Source organism: Panthera leo, chromosome B1 (assembly GCF_018350215.1).
Source record: "Panthera leo isolate Ple1 chromosome B1, P.leo_Ple1_pat1.1, whole genome shotgun sequence".
In the NCBI taxonomy this organism is placed as follows: Eukaryota; Metazoa; Chordata; class Mammalia; order Carnivora; family Felidae; genus Panthera; species Panthera leo.
Window position 1 is genome coordinate 95,767,328 of NC_056682.1, and position 16,554 is coordinate 95,783,881.

The 16,554-nt window shown below is 40.1% G+C and overlaps 1 protein-coding gene across 5 annotated transcripts in view; it reads right to left on the bottom strand.

Annotated features, from left to right (window-relative positions):
- The window catches only part of JADE1 (jade family PHD finger 1), a 320,862-nt gene that overhangs the window by 58,586 nt on the left and 245,722 nt on the right, over nucleotides 1-16,554 (bottom strand). The window contains exon 1 of one of the 5 annotated variants that reach the window (XM_042935513.1): nucleotides 1,145-1,308. The exons of 2 other annotated variants lie outside the window; for them this stretch is intronic. The gene's annotated coding sequence lies outside the window, so the exon portion shown is untranslated. 2 more of the 5 variants (XM_042935512.1, XM_042935509.1) reach the window with 2 other exon arrangements.

The following is a 16,554-nucleotide window of genomic DNA, read 5'->3' on the forward strand; positions in this document are numbered from 1 at the left end:
AGCACCAGACACGTGCACTGTAGGGCTTTGCAACTTGCAGTCCGGAGGTACACACTGCACGTTCATTTAAGGCAGCGAAGCCAGAGCGACCCCACCCCCACAATTTGCAGATGGTGCCAAAGGTTGCAATTTGCAATCCGTTTTAAGTTCATGGTTAATCGGTACTTTGCTCTACCAATGCCAACTCCTTCCTAATTTCACCGATGAAAGGTTTTACTCTTTACAGTCTCGCTTTAAGTAAAAGGTCTGATTGTTGGAAACCCAATTTGGACGAATCTAATTGCCAAGCTGTCCCTACACCCCTTGCTCACTGCCCTTGAATTGATGCAAAGAATATTTTGGACTCGCGGTGACAAGAGCCAGGGCTACGGCCACCCTACACAGATGTACCTATACACACACCTATGTTTGGACAAATATAGTCGTCCCCCCGCCACCACGGTCACACACACTCTGGATTCATATATGTGCGCGGACCTGCGTTCTGCCATTGCCATCTGTCTACCAAGTTGCTACTATGCTTTCCACTTTCATGCAGCCTAATGCGCTTTGGCTTTTTAAAAATTTGTATAAACTAAAGCCAACTAAACTGGGCTTCTGCTCCTAAACGCGTTTAAATGATGATTCACCTGAAAACCGCATGTTCTTCGCAAATCCGAAAGAAGAAAAAGCTCTTAAGTCTTCAGCCCCCCAAAATTGAAAAATAATCATAATGAAACTTACTGATCCAACACAGATCAATTCTCAGGATCCAAAAATCATCTCTTCCTCCTCTGGCCCCCGCCCCAGCAATGCCCAAGTTACTGGTGGGATAGTAACGCTGCGCTCGGCGGCTGTCTGCCCTCCCTCCTCGCTACAGATCGAGAACCCAATCTTTTGGCGCCATATTAATGACGTACTATATTATTTCCACTAGGCAGCGACCTTCGGCATTAAATTACTCCCGAGAACTCCCGAGCAAAGCAACAAAACCATCAAATATGGCTGAGCCTCTCGGCTCGTCCTGCAGCCGCCGCCGCCGCCGCCGCCGCCACCGCCGCCGCCGCCGCGGTACCGGGACGCGCACACGGACCCACACGCGGACACGCGCGGACACACGCGCGGCGCGCCCACCCCGCGCGCCCCCCGCGGCCCGCGCGCGTACCTGCTGCGGAAGGGTTCGGCTGAGGCGCTGGGCTCCACGCCGCTCGCTCCGCGCTGCATGAGTTCGGGCCGCGGCTGGCGGGCGGGCAGCCGGGCGGGCCCCTGCTCTTGCCGGCGGCGCACACACACTCGGCACTCGCGCAGGGAGGCACTCTCGGACGGGCGTTTGGCTTGTTATGGAGGAAGGGCTATGTGAATCAAACTCATTTCTGGGTCACTGCTGCCACAGGGGGGAGCACTTTAATCCCTTGCCAAAACGAGAGGGTGGGGACATGAGGGCGGAGGGAGCGCGCCGGGAGTCCGCGGCGCGGGGGGCTCAGTCCCTGGTTAACTCTTCGCGGTCCTCGCCGCAGCCGGCTGGGCCTTCGTCCGCAGGAGCTGGCAAAGAGCGGCACTGTTCAGCTTTTAAAATCTCTTCCCTCACTTCCCTTGTGAGTCAAGAAATTCTTGAGGTGTTTCTAAGCAGGGAGGTGGGCTTTTAGATTACCCCCTCCAATCTACCCCAGTTCCAACTCTTGTCTGCTCTCATTGCACCTAGAAATGGATTCTTTTAAATTCGTTTAAAATTATTTGGATAAAAATGTTGACTATTAAAGTGTGCAATCTGGGTGAAAGGTTTTATTTTTAGGCTGAATGGCAAAATAAATAGTTCTTTTGTAGTAACAGTTCTAGAGAGTTGAGAATTAGAATGACATTTTTAAATGCAGAGAATCCAATTTTGGAGACAGAACGCATCTTTACCCAAGTTTGTATCCAGCTGTAATTGCAAATGAGGATTAATTCATTAGAAGACAATGATTTTTTATAAATGGACACCACCTTTATATTACACAGTATTACAGAACTGGCCATTGTCTCCCAAATAAGAGAATGGAGCCTAAAGTTTAAACTGGAGTTGCAGACTAATATAACATTAGTCATCAGAGATTTATTTGGGGGATATGTAGCAACCAATGACTGGTTGCTGATTTTCCTCATAAAACTAATTTGCTTTTTCATATGGAGGTTAGCATAAAAGAAATAAGGGTATATGTGACATTTAGCTTCAAAAAGAAAAAGACCTGGATGCAGATTTAAAAACTCCCATTCAGGAAATGTGAACAGTAATCACTAATCACAAAACTGAATATTGAACCCAAAGACATGCTTATCTGCTAGAAGAATTCTTCTGAAGATACCAGGTTTGATTTCACATAATCACATGCCAATCTATCCACCCACCTCAAGAACATAATAATCTGAGAAATGTGGCAAAACAAAACTAATTGAGCCTTTTAATTCTTTTTCAGAAAACAAGTAAGCCAAAGGAAATCTTATGTATATGTCTTCTATCTTCCTCTCCTGTTTCGCTGAGGAAGAGCAGGAGACACCCCATCAGTCCTATTCATATGCTCATTTAATCACGTTCAGAACTCACACCTGTAAAGCACTATGCTGTCATTATTACTATTACTAGATCACCTGCAGTTATTGTTATTTTCCTTCGTTCACCTTACACATATTCTCCTGTAGAACTAAAAGTACACAGGCTTCACAGCCGGACAGACCACATCAGATCTAGTTCTACCAGTTCCCAACCTGTGTGAGTGGGGTAAAAGACAGAACCTCTTGGAGCCTCAATTTCTTCATGAGTAATAAAATGAGGTTAACAGATGCTAACCTGAAGTGTTGTTAAGAGGAATGAGAAAGCCCCATAAAAGTGCCCAACAGAGGCCCTGGCAGCAGGAGGTCATCAATTCCCTGGGTCATTCCACCGTATCTCTTTCTTGGTCTTCTTTGGAAAACTGCAACTTTTCTAAATTCTAGCCAGCCTCACTTCCCTCATTGTCGCTAAAAAAAAAAAAAAAAAAATCTAAATTACATTTACCATTTAACATTTTACTTGTTTTTTCTGACATTCCCCACTCCCAAGACATCAGGCAACAAAATTAAAGTGTATTGAATACATTTAGGAGAAAAATAAGGAGGTAAAAGGGCACAAAGACTCCCCTAGCTGATAGATGGATCAGTACTGATGGTCCCAAGAATAGTCTCTCATTATGCCCTTACTTCAAAATACTGATGCACTGAGGCAGTGTTATGTGCTATAAATAGCTCTGGACTAGAATGCAGGAGACTCCGACCAACTCACACTGTGACTCCGACAAATAAATCTCTTTGGGCCTTAGTTTTCCCAATGAGATGATAGACAAGATGATATTGAATGCCTCTTTTTTCTTTAACATTCAGTAATTTCTGATTGTTCTTACCAGACTTAGAAAGTGGTGATTAGTTGAAGAAATGAAGAACAATTTGAATCCGTACGGAACACGTAAAAACATTTTGTCAATGATGATCAGTAGTTGACATTTTAAAAATAATACATCCCTTTTGCCATCAGACCGCAAAGGAAATTTTTATACAACCTTTTTCTTGTATAAAAATTTAAATGGGAAAGGCAATGACATGGTTTGCCTTGTGGCAGCACAGATAATACAATCTAGAATAAGAAGTACTAAGGTGGCAATTAGAAAAACTAGTTTCTGGTTCCATTCTGTCACTTACTGTCTTACTTTGCCAAATCATTCAGGATCACCATTTCCTGCTCTCAGAACAATTCTGTTAATTTTACAATTTATTACCAGAGTATAAGGACATTCAAGAAAATAGCTACAGGGAGACTGGGTGGCTCAGTCGGTTAAGCCTCTGATTTCAGCTCAGGTCATGATCTCCTGGTGAGGTTCAGTTCTTGGGTTTGAGCTGAGCCCCACATCGGGCTCTGTGCTGACAGCTCAGAGCCTAGAGCCTGCTTCAGATTCTGTCTCTCTCTCTCTCTCTCTCTCTCTCTGCCCCTCCCCTGCTCACATTCTGTCTCTCTCAAAATAAATAAGCATTAAAAAAAATTTTTTTTTTAATTAAAATAGAAAATATGGGAATGCAAGCTGGTGCAGCCACTCTGGAAAACAGTATGGAGGTTCCTCAAAAAACTAAAAATAGAACTACCCTTCAACCCAGCAATTGCACTACTAGGCATTTATCCAAGGGATACAGGGGTGCTGTTTTGAAGGGACACATGCACCTCCATGTTTATAGCAGCACTATCAACAATAGCCAAAGTATGGAAAGAGCCCAAATGTCCAACGATGGATGAATGGATAAAGAAGAGGTGTTATATCTATACAATGGAGTATTATTTGGCAATCAAAAAGAATGAAATCTTGCCATTTGCAACTATGTGGATGGAACTGGAAGGTATTATGCTAAGTGAAATTAGTCAGTCAGAGAAAGACAAAAATCATATGACTTCACTCATATGAGGACTTTAAGAGACAAAACACATGAACATAAGGGAAAGGAAACAAAAATAATATAAAAACAGAGAAGGGGACAAAACAGAAGAGACTCATAAATATGGAGAACAAACTGAGGGTTACTGAAGGGAGTGTGGGAGGGGGGGATGGGCTAAATGGGTAAGGGGCATTAAGGAATCTACACCTGAAATCATTGTTTCACTATATGCTAACTAATTTAAAAAAATTTAAAAAGAAAATTAAAAAAAGAAAAATAATAAATATATATTGAAGAAAAAAAATAGCTACAAAGTAATCAATATGGTTGAAATATCAAGATTCTAGTCTTTCCTGATCTGATCTGATTCATGTTTGTGATGAAAATCACAATTCTATATACCTCTTATGTTTTGCTGTAGTCATACACTATTTATTTTCTTCCATAATAATGGATTAATATGAAATAAATATTTGAAACTTTATATTCATATTCCTAATTTTGAAATCATACATGATTAAACCCACGAACATTTACTAGCCATTTCATTTGTATGTACCTCTCTGTAGGTAAAGAATTATAAGGCCTTGATAAGAGATTCAGAATTGTCCATAATTAATAGTTGTTTTTGTTTTCGAAAGTAGCCTCAAAAGAAAAATGAGTCCAAAATAAAAATATTTTTTAAAAAATAAAGTAGGCTTGGGGCACCTGGGTGGCTCAGTCAGTTGAGCATCCAGCTTCGGCTCAGGTCATGATCTCATGGTCTGTGGGTTCAAGTCCCTTCTCAGGCTCTGTGCTGACAGCTCAGATCCTGGAGCCTGCCTCAGATTCTGTGTCTCCCTCTCTTTCTGCCCCTCCCTCTCTCTTTCTCTCTCTCTCTCTCTCTCTCTCAAAAATAAATGAACATTAAAAAAAATTTTTTTAATAAATTAAAAAAATAATGTAGGCTCCACACCCTAACATGGGGCTTGAACTCATGACCCCGAGAACAAGAGCTGCATGCTCCACTGACTGAGTCAGCCAGTCACCCACAGAATTGTTCGTAATTAAAATGAAGTAAATGCCTATGCTGAAAGCCCTATATATCTCAGTATTTTAGATAAATAAGCAAGAAATTCTTATAGCAAATACTACTGCCAGTTGGTATGCATTATGACACATAGAATTTTTTATTGCACAAGAGCTATCCTGGATAAAATGGGTTGTGTTCTAAAAGTGTATTTTGGGGCACCTGGGTGGCTCAGTCGGTTCAGTGTCCAACTTCAGGTCAGGTCATGATCTCAAGGTCCATGAGTTCAAGCCACGCATCGGGCTCTGTGCTGACAGCTCAGAGCCTGGAGCCTGTTTCAGATTCTGTGTCTCCCTCTCTCTCTCTCTCTCTGACCCTCCCCCGTTCATGCTCTGTTGCTCTCTGTCTCAAAAATAAATAAACGTTAAAAATAAGAGTAAAAATAAAAATAAATAAAATAAAATAAAAGTGTATTTGAACTTTACTTGTTTGGGACTTTGAATTTATGCCCCAAATAAACCTTGCTATAAAGAGGGTTTAGGTTGTCAAGTCATTTTTAAGAAAATAATTTTAATAATAAAGGATAGAAAAGAATAACTTTGTATTCACTTTTAAAAATGATATTATTTGGGTGGGAGGGGATCTAGTTCAAAGAGAGATAAGGAGGTATAATTCTGAATAGGAAGAGTAAAGTTGGGAACCATATTTAGCACCTACTGGAATTTCATGAGAAGAAACAGGAGGTGATGGGTAAGAGATTAGGACTGGAGTTCCCTGTCTGACCAGTCGATGAAGTCACCAGTTCCCAGACAGCCTGGTAACCCCTCCTGGTACGTGGTTACAACCTTCAAGTATATGGAAGTAGAAGGCCAATGTCTTCCTGTGGGTGTCAGTAACAACTAAATAGTTGTGGGTTTTGTTTTTTTTTTTCTTGAGGTTCTTTTTTTCCTTTTTCTTATTCTTTTTTTCCTTTTCCTTTGTTTTGCTTATTTTTTTATTTTAGGTGTTTTAATCTTGTCAATTTTCATGCTTTCAGCACAAGTTAAGATGTCAAAGGAAAACAAGTTCAAGAAGGGGATAAGAGGGGACATAATTTAATTCAACCAGATGGAAACGTCTAAGACTCAGGGAATTTAAAATAAAGGGGAAAAAAATGCTTTCCTCTAATTATGAAAAGAAAATATGATAACGGAATTTTGAAAATTTAGGAAGGTAATAAAACTCACCCACAGGGATAACTATTATAAACATTGCCAGGTATTTTTTCCAGACATTTTTTATGAAATTGGAATGATGTTACACATTCCATTTTACAATCTTCTTTTTCACTTTCACCTTTTTTTTTTTTTCATTTCAATATTGTACTTTTTCAAATAAAAACTTTTTTTTTTTTTTTTTTTTCATTTTCAGGTCTTTGCCTCCAAAGCACACCTTCATCTACAGGCCATTTAAACCATGCATTCTCATAGCTACTCCCTGGACCTTGTCAACTATTGGAAAGTTCTGCCATTTTCATTTTTTTATGATTTTTATGATTTTTATGATTATCATTTTTTAATGATTTTTTTTAAGTTCGTTTGCTTGTTTATTTATTTTGAGAGACAGAGAGAGAGAGACAGAGACACATGGGAGGGGCAGAGAGAAAAGGAGAGAGAGAATCCCAAGCAGGCTCAGTGCAGAGCCTAAAGTGGAGCTCAAACTCACAAACTGAGATCATGACCTGAGCCAAAACCAAGAGTTAGATGCTTAACCGACTGAGCCCAGGCACCGCAAGTTCTGCCATCTTTAATATCAAATTCAAATATCTTCCGTTTTAGCCACTGCCCCTGAGATGTCCAAAATTTATACTCATTCAAACTTTTTTATCTGAAAAGTCACTCCAATCTATCCCTCCAGCCTATCTTCTTACTAGGTGAAGAACAGTGATAACTCAAAATGTGATCTCCAACCAGCCCCAGCAGCTGCACCTGAGAACTTGTCAGAGATGCATTATCTCCAGCCCTACCCCAGACCTACTGAATCAGCAAGGGGGATCTAACAACCTGTGTTTTAACAAACCTCCAGGTAATTCTGATCCATGCTCAAGTTTGAGAACCACTGATGTAGACCTTGCTCCTACTTACCACGCTCAAAGTACAGAAATAGGAATTGGAGAGAAGGTCACAAGTAAATAGACAAGTTAGTTAAAAATATAAACAAGTAATTACAATCAACTGCAGCATTGGGGGGATGCATATACCTAGATATCTAATCTTGTGTATGTGTCCTGGGAGAAGGGTTGTCAGAGAAGTCTTTTCAAAAATAAGTGACCCTAAAGCTGAAACCTGGCTGTTAGCCAGGTGAGGAGGAGGATGAGGAGGTAAAGTATTGCACATGCTTCTTTCTTTCTTACAAAACTTCTGACTTCTCTGTGTAGAATGGATGGGGTAAGGGTGAGATAGGAGGTAGGGAGGCTAGTTAGGAAGATTCTGCAGTTACCAGGTAAAAGATGAAAGAGGCTTGGACTACCGTTATTGATCATGGAAGAGAGACAAGTAGACAAATCAAGCCATGATTGAGGCCTCGTTAACACTGTCCCAGTTCTTCTGAGGTCTCCAGCTCATCCAGTTCAGCACCCATTCTGGAAAGTGGTGTGGGAACTCCTTCCCCCAACTAATTATGTGCCGAGGGGATGTCTCTAGACCTTATGGGTTCCCTGGGGCATCTTAAAAAGTCACCTGCTAGATAGATGCAGTTGTTCTGGGAGACAGCATAGTCTAGGGAAACCAAACAAAGGTTCTGCTGGGCAATAAACAGGTTGAAGCCCCAGTACAGAGGAGCCCAAGCCCTGACCCTGTACACAGAGTGGAGGCTCAAGCTGCGTGATCCCTGGTAATCAAAGAGCCAACTTACTTACCCCAGTGTGGATGGCAGGACTCATGCCCCGACAAGGGTCTTTCTCAGGGGCCCCCTTCTCACACACAGGCTTGGATCCCATTCCAGGCCCCTCTTCCTTCACTTCTCTGTCGCCACCCTACAGGGTCCTTATCCCACCTCCAGAAAGCTCTATTTTCCTTTTTTCTTCCACAAAATACCTTAATAGCCCATTATAACCTGTGCCTGAATCATTAGCTGATGAACAACTGGCTCCCTTTTCTCTAAGGCTGAGAGAGCTGGGTGCAGATAGGGAGAGGAAGCAAGGAGGGAGGTGCCCTCCCACTAGTTCAGTTCCAGTGTTAATGAGCCAAGAAAAATAGGCAGAGCAAACACAAGTTTCTGTGTTAAAATTGTTTGATAATTCACCTAATTTTTTCTGCCATAAGACATATTTAGTTGTGGACAAGACTTGGTGGATTAGATGTCAGAGGTGAAGGAGAAATTGGAGTAAAAGATGATTCCCAAGTCTCAGGCTTACACAACTGAGTGGATTCTTTCATTTATTTAGCAGACATTCATTGAACACTGAGCTCAGGGCATACAATGGTGAAAAAGACAAAACCCTTGCCCTTCTGGAGCTTACATTTGTTCTCAGAGTAGAGGAAATGCAGACGCGGGGATATGATGAGCTTGAGGAAACACTATCTAAAGGTGCTCAGAAGGCAGATGGTCCCAGGAGTCTGGTTTTCTAAAGAAAGACTGGGTTGTGTTGGGGAGGAGGATCTTCCTCTACCTTAAGGTCCCTCTAGCTGGACTTAGAGTCAAATTGACAGGAGACATATTATCAGGAGAAACTCACACTTAATAGGCATTAGTACAGAGAATCCACGCAGAAATGAAATGCCAAAGACAATGAGGCAACATGAAGCTTATATGAGCTTAGTAAAGGGGTGAGGTTTGAGAACCCAAAGAGCAGGAAGGCCATTAGCAGGAAAGTGAAAGGAGATTTTTTGAAAAACAAAAGTTGCCCTGTTAGGCAGATAAGTTTCTTAGGTAAAGGGGAATCTCTATTAATAGCTCTCTTCCTGGTACAGGCTCTCCTTTCCAATGTAAATTTAGGCACTTAGGACCAAGAAGAGAGCTTTTCCTGCATTTGCTGAGTTTTGATTACTTTTAACTCAAAATAACGATCATTTTAAAGTGACTCATCTGGCTAGACGGGTGTTGGGTACCAAGGAGGGCACTGTTGTGATGAGCACTGGGTGTTACATTAAGTGCCGAATCACTAAATTCTACTCCTGAGACAAATATTACACTATATGTTAAATAAAAATTTGGAAAAAGAAAAAAATAAATGGCCCATCTTGGATCAGCCTGCCCTTGGCCCCTACAGTTGCAAGTATTGGTTTGGTAGTTAACAGCATAGAGAGATTAATTCAGGCCTTGGAAGTGGATGAGATTAATTGGAAGTATCTACAAAGTAAGAAGAAAAGAGAGCCTAGGCTCAAAAATCAGGTGTCACATTTAAAGGATAGGCAAAGCTGCAAAGCTTCAATGGTTTCACTGAAAACAGTCCAGATTAACTGAAATGTTTTAGCCTACTTCATACTTAAGTCCAGACTTCTGAGCACCACTGGAGAAAATCACAGTCTTGTGCTGATTGGTTTCACAATGTATTCATTATCCTCCTTCTCCACAATGTCCTGAAATCACTCTCTATTTCCCCGGTCAGTTCAATCTCCCATTCACCTTCAGGATCATTCTCAGAACTTTCTTCCCATCCTTAGTCTGCCATCCTGCCACTTATCTTAGCCCTTTCAGCAGAGCTCCTAATTTCCTACATCAGAGAAGTAACAAAGCCTGATGGACAGGAAAGCCTTTGACTTTCCACCAGCAAACTTGCAGACAGTCTTCCCTGCAGGCCCATCTTCTCCCTTCTTTCCTGTCACAATGGGAGAGAGATGACCTTCCCTCCCCTGAACTCAGGATCCCCTGAGACTGGCCCACCTTCTCTTCAAGATTAGCCCTTCTCTTTCAGGTACACCTTCCCTGTTTATTGACTTCTTCCTAAATACATTTAAATATAGTTATATATTTATATATATAGTTTAGTGGAGACTAAACAAACACTCTCAAAGCTCTCTTCCTATTCCTTCTTTATAGTCACACTTTTTGAAAGAATGGTCTACACTCACTCTTGAGCCCACTGATATCTGATTAATGTCCCCAGTCACCCCAGTGAAACTGCTCTTGCCAAGATCACCATTGACATTCTTTATTACTAATTCCAGTGGCAATTTCCCATCCTTGTTTAACATGACCTCCCACTAGCATTTGACACTGTTGCCCATTCATGCCCTGTTTTTTCAAATGCTTTCATCTGGCTTACATAATACCAACAGTCTTCTGGTTTCTCTCTTACCTCTCTAGCTTCTTCTAATTCTTTTTCAGGTTTCTCTTTCTTTTGTGTTAAAGAAATGCCTCGGACAAATTATTTTTGAGTACATGAGAAGAAACTTTTTGAAAAATTCAACTAAAGAAATAATTTGGGTTTGGACATTTTATTAAAAAAAAAAGAAAAAAGAAAAGAAAAGAATGGTTCACTAACCATGTTTAGAATGAATACAAAAAAAGAACATCTGGTTAAGGATTATTAGGCTAGTCAATCAGCTGGATGGGTAACCCTAGCTTCCCAGAAGGAGTTCTCAGTCTTATTAAAGTCTGTCAGAAAACTGTTCACGCACTTTATCAGGAATGCTAATTGCTTCCCAGAAGGAGTTGTAAATTACATCACACAAAAAATTTCTGTCCCAGATCAGGTTTGAGTCATTTTTTTTTTCTCATTTTCAGTTTCTTAAATGTTGGTTTTCCTTAGGGTTCTGTCCTAAGCCCTCTTCTCTTCTCATTATACATAAAGCTCTTGGTGATCTCATCTACTGTCATTACTGCCCCTCAAAACACATGTCTCTACAGCTATTTTCACACCTGACCTTCACACTTTCATCTCCAGTAGTTTCCTGAACACTCCACTGGACTTCCCACAGGCAGCTCAACTCAACATATCCCAAACTGAACTCATTTTGTTACAGCAAATACTCGGCACCCAGGAAGAGACAAGCCACCCACACTTGGGGAAAGACTATTGATTGTACACTGGTGCCGGCCCAGCAGAGTCACCTCCAAAGGGTGAGCCCTGAACCTTGGCATCGGCCTCCTTTTATGGCTTGGAGAGTAGGGGGTTGAGAGACAAAAGAAAAAGGGGGGGAGGGGACTTATCAGTGGTGCTACACAGGTAGCTGGTAGAGACAGGAGGCAAACAAGATTACAGAAGCCAAAAGTATGCAAGGGAAGTATCCAACCTCCGGAATCTGACTGGCCCCTTTTATCTTGTTTTTACTAGCTTTTCTTCTCCTTTTACTAGCTTTTCCTCCTACTTGGTGTCTCCTCATCTGCCCCATATCTCAGTTAATGATACCACCATCCACAACTGCCAAATCACCAGCTAAAACATCTTTTCTGACTCCTGTTTTTCCTTGACAATGTAGGGGCTATGGACATGAGTGTTATTGAGGTAAAAGTAGTCAAAACCTAGCAGATTCAGGAAAAGCTCTTTACCTCCCCCTCAACTGCCTGCCAATACCAGGAAGAGAGCTATTATCATAGATTCCCCTTTACCTAAGAAACTTATCTACATAATAGACCAATCTTTGTTTTCCAGACATCTCCTTTCATCTTCTTGTTAATGGTCTTTCTCCCCGTTGTATCCTCAGATCCCTACCCTTCCCCTTAGCTCATATAAGCAGTATGTTTACTCACTGTCTTTGGAACTTCACGTCTCTGTGGATTCCCCATTCTTACACTATTTTCCACCCATACTTATACTATTAAATTTGATTTTCTCCTGTTAATTTGACTCATGCCGATTTGATTCTTAGTTCATCTAGAAGGACCTTGAAGGGCAGAGGAAATTCTTCCTCCCCAACAGCACCCTCTCCACCAACACCACTAATCCAATTTATCACCAAGTCACTTCTCCATCAGGTCTCATTTCTTCATCCCCACAGCTACTATCATCATTTCATTGACCTAAACCACCACTTAACTGATCTCCCTGTCTCCCTTTCATTCATTCCCTACCCAGTAGTCAGTGTGATTCTTTTAAAGCAAAAATATGACCATGTCATTTCCATTTAGAACCTTTAATTGCCTTTCCCTCCATTTATTCTTTTTTTTAATTTTATTTTTAATGTTTTTATTTATTTTTGAGACAGAGAGAGACAGAGCATGAGCAGGGGAGGGGCAGAGAGAGAAGGAGACACAGAATCCGAAGCAGGCTCCAGGCTCCAAGCTGTCAGCACAGAGCCTGATGCGGGGCTCGAACTCACAAACTGTGAGATCACGACCTGAGCCGAAATTGGTCACTCAACCGACTGAGCCACACGGGCGCCCCCCCACCCCCCATTTATTCTTAAGGATAGAACATGTCACCAGCATAGTCTATAGGGTCCTTCATGTTCCAATTCCTACTTACTTTTCTAAGTTTTCCTTCCAAACCCTTCTCCCTCACTCATGGCTTTTCACATTTCTTCAGTGGTATCTCAAGAGAACTCTGAAAATCTTTATTCCTAAGCTTGGATCATTCTTCCCTGTCTATCCCTTTTCTTTTGGCTCCAACTCACTCAGGTTCCACAAAAAAGGCTCATGCTACCTCTTTAACCCCAACCCTTTAAAAAAAGTTTTCTTTTTAATGTTTATTTGTTTTTGAGAGAGACAGACAGACAGAGTGCGAGCAGGGGGAGAGTCAGAGAGAGAGAGGGAGACACAGAATCCAAAGCAAGCTCCAGGCTCCGCGCTGTCAGCACAGAGCCCGATGTGGGGTTTGAACCCACAAACTGTGAGATCATGACCTGAGCCAAAGTCAGACGCTCAACTAACTGAGCTACCCAGGCACCCCATAACCCCCACCTTTTCCTAAGTTCCCATGATATTCAATACTATCACTGTGTTATCACTTCTCTTATTGTTTTGTAATTTTTTGTACTCCTCACTAGATTATCTGTGATTCAAGGACTGTCAGCTCTGTTCTCTATTGTGTTCTTAGTAGGGCCTAACGGTTGGTAGACACTTAATAAACGTTTTGAATGTGATGGATGAATGAGCATTAGATTCATATAATTAAATAGTTTCCAAAACTCTATTTAAAACACAGATTATAAACTTTCATTCTTATTGTCTTACGCTAAAAATCATACATATTATGCTTTAGAGAAGCCACAGTTAAAATTAAAATTATCAAAAAGCTATTACTCAAAGATAGTCACTACTGACATTTTGGTATATATTTTTCCTGTCTATTGTATGCTCGTGTATGTCTGTACATACGTACATTTTTTAAATAAATGGGATCATACTTTAATTCTATTTTGTGACTTCTAAAAGTTAATTTATGGGGCGCCTGGGTGGCTCAGTTAAGCATCGACTTCAGCTCAGGTCACTATCTCACGGACCATGAGTTCGAGCCCTGCTTCAGGCTCTGGGCTGATGGCTTAGAGCCTGGAGCCTGCTTCCAATTCTGTGTCTCCCTCTCTCTCTGCCCCTCCCCCATTCGTGCTCTGTCTCTCTCTGTCTCAAAAATAAATAAACTTTAAAAAAAAAATTAAATGTTTAAAAAATAAAAAAATAAAAATAAATAAATAAAATAAAAGTTAATTTATCCATTTAGTTGAGCTTCTAGTTTATTTCTATGTTTTTTGCTAGTATAAAAAGTGCTTTAGTGTATATCCTTATAGCTATAAAATCCATGATTAGGAAAACAATATTATTGATAATACAATATTCTATCACATAAGTAGAATTTAAATGATTCCTAATATTTTATTGTTATATCTTTATGTCTTTTAAAATTCTGACTTTTCCAGATAAGGCTATAAGAAATATTCCTATGTTGTACATACACTTTTGTTCAAATATCTTGGCATTCTTCGGATAGATTCTGAAAAAAGTAAATTACTGGGTCAAAGGGTTTAAGGCTTTGGATCCATTTTTCCAAGTTGCTTTCCACAAAATCTGTTGTGATTGAGATATCCACTATCAGTGTATCGGGGACTTGTTAAGGGTGTGCCACTTGCCCAGCATTGAGCTAGATTCCACAGAGGAGGGCCAGGAGCATGCCCTCAAGGAGACTTGTATTGTGTACACAACACACCCATGAAAAATAAAGCTAACCTGACCACATATATGAATACTATAATAGTTTGGAGATAAAAACATCTTTCAACTGCCAAAGTAGGTTGAGAAGGTTTTATAAATAAAGGAGAATGATCAGGACCAGGCGAGAGAGGTACAGAGGAAGAAATAAAGACTGTGGGGAAGAAGATTCTGAGTTGGGGACTGTGCCAAGAGAATCTTTGCTTAGAGTATGGAAAGAAAAGGGGAGTAACAACTATTGAATGTTTCTGTGTATGTGTCAAGCACTGAGCTGAGCATTTTTACACATAACATTGCACTTACTTCTCACAACTGTCTTTGAAATTGGTATTGGGGTGCCTAGGTGGCTCAGTCCGTTAAAAGTGTCTGACTCATTATCTCATGGTTTGTGGGTTCAAGCCCCACATCAGGCTCTGCACTGACAGCTTGGAGCCTGCTTGGGATTCTCTCTCTTTCTCCCTCTCTCTCTCTGCCCCTCTTCCCCCAACCAAAAAAATAAATTAGAAAAAAAAAAGAAAGAGGTATTATTTTTATCCATATGTTAAGGATGTGAAAAATTGATGTTCAGAGGGATTAAGTAACTTGCAAAACACCATAAAGCTTTGGAGAGGTAAAAGTTCATGCTTTTAAGTACATCACTCAACTGACTTATTACAAAATCCGAATCATGTACCTAGTCAGAAATTGTATCCATAACCAAAATTATATCAATGACTTGAGTCAGTAGATGCTTGAGAGAGAAAATTAGAACAGAAAGAACTGCACCTGTGTGCTAGTGCTTATTTCAGACAGCAGGAATCTAAACAGCTACTTAAAAATATGTGGCCATGGACTTTAATGTGCAGTGTAAAACTTTTAGAAAAATATATGAGAAGAACTTCAGTATCTAGGGATAGACAAAGGAAATATGATATATTGGATTTCTCAAAATTATTTTTTTCCAAAAGATTCTGTTAAGAAGATAAAAAAAATCAAGCTACAGAGAAAATATTTGCAAACCACATATTCAATAAAGAACTATAATCTAGAATATATGGAGAATACTCAAAACTCAACAATTAAAAAAAGAAATCAAACAATTCAATTAGAAAATGGGCAAAAAACATGACATCTCCTAAAGAGGATATACAGATGGCAAATAAGCACATGAAAAGATGTTCAACATCATTAGCCATCAGGAAAATAATGTAGATTTAAATCACAATGATGTATCACTACACTTCTATCAGAATAACTAAAATAAAAAAACAGTGGCAACATCAGATACTGGAAAGCATGTGGAGAAATCGGATCACTCATACACCGCTAGTGGGAATGAAAAATGGTCCAGCCACTCTTGAAAACAGTTTGGCTGTTTTCTTATAAAAGTCAACATGCAACTACCACAAGACCAGTAATTGCATTCTTAAGCATTTATCTTAGAGAAATTAAAACTTATGTTCACATAAAAGCCTGTCCACAAATGTTCAGAACATCTTTACTTGTAACAGTCCCAATCCAGAAACAACCTGGATGTCCTTCAATGAGTGAATAGTAAGTAAACTGTAGTACAAATAGACCATAAAAGATTACTCTGCAATTAAACAAACAAACAAAATGAACCATTGATACATACACGAATCTCTAGGTATTTTTGCTGAGTTTGAAAAGCCAATATCCAAAAGTCATATACTGTATGGTTCTATTTATAAACATTCTTGAAATGACAGTATTACAGAAATGGAGTAGATTAGCAGTTGACAAGAAATAATCAAGGGGTCAGGGAAGAAGGGAGGTATATGTGACTATAAAAGGGTAATATGAGGGATCCTTGTGGTGATGGAAATGTTACATATTTTAATTGAATCAATGTTAATGATATTATACATAACTGTATCACACAATGATATTGTACCATAGTTCTGCAAAATATTACTATTGGGAGAAACTGGATAAAGGGTGCACAGGATCTCTCAGCATTCTTTCTTTTTTTTTTTAAAGAGAGAGAGCAGGGGAGGGGGGGCAGGAGAGAGAAAGAGAGAATCTCTTTAAATTTTTTTAATGTTTATTTATTTTTGAGAGAGAGAGAGAGA